This window comes from Octopus bimaculoides, chromosome 1, assembly GCF_046866305.1.
Source record: "Octopus bimaculoides isolate indiv1 chromosome 1, ASM4686630v1, whole genome shotgun sequence".
In the NCBI taxonomy this organism is placed as follows: domain Eukaryota; kingdom Metazoa; phylum Mollusca; class Cephalopoda; order Octopoda; family Octopodidae; genus Octopus; species Octopus bimaculoides.
Window position 1 is genome coordinate 33,696,842 of NC_142928.1, and position 1,135 is coordinate 33,697,976.

Consider the following 1,135-nt stretch of genomic DNA (forward strand, 5'->3'; position numbering starts at 1 on the left):
CTGTCGTTTTTGTTATTCTTTTATTTGTTAGAGGAGAATGACCGAATGTTTTTGTGTGAAGATATCGCTCAATCGGTCTTTTCTTTAATGTATGTTAAGTGTCGATATCCATAATGCTGGGAACATAAAAACAAAACGAATAGGAAAAAATTATTCTGTGTGGGGAGAAAAAGCAATATAAATGGTAAAAGATTTGTCTGTACAAACTAATTCATTGAAGGCAAGGTTTCGATTTTAAAATTTAATACATTTTCGTAGATTGTATAATTCACAGAGAAAACTGGGAAGATTACAGTCTTACTCTTTTACTTGTTTCAGTCATTTGACTGTGGCCATGCTGGAGCAACGCCTTTAGCCGAACAAATCGACCCAGGACTTATTCTGCCGAACCGCTAAGTTACGGGGACGTTAACACACCAGCAGCGGTTGTCAAGCGATGTTGGGGGGACAAACACGGGGACACACACACACACACACACATATATATATATATATATATATATATATATATATATATACGATGGGCTTCTTTCAGTTTCCGTCTACCAAATCCACTCACAAGGCTTTGGTCGGCCCGAGGCTACAGTAGAAGAAACCTGCCCAAGGTGCCACGCAGTGGGACCGAACCCGGAACCATGTGGTTCATAAGCAAGCTACTTACCACACAGCCATTCCTACGCCTTCTTAGCATTTACACATGATCGCATAAATCAGAAAAATCTAGACGTATCGATGGGAATTGTTCGTGTTACTTGGAACAACACCAATCCAGTTTTTCAAGGGAGCGCTGTTGAAATTGAGAACTGAAAAGGCATTGCAAGTAAATCTATTCCCTGCTATTCTATATAGTGTCAATGAAAGTTGAAAACCCTTGTTATTGAGAAATATTCCGATACATCAAGGCACAGAAATGGGCTTTCTATTAAGTGACACTTTGGGCAGAATGTCTTCTAGCATAGCCATTGGTTGAGCAATACTTTGTGGATGGAATCTATTATACTGAAACTGTGAGGAAACCCATCTTCTGTGTGTGTGTAAGTGTGTATCGCTAGTGTATATGAATGAATGATATACACATCGTCTGCAAAATTGAAAACATTGGTGCTTTGTGGATGATATCTTTTGAGAGAGTCTG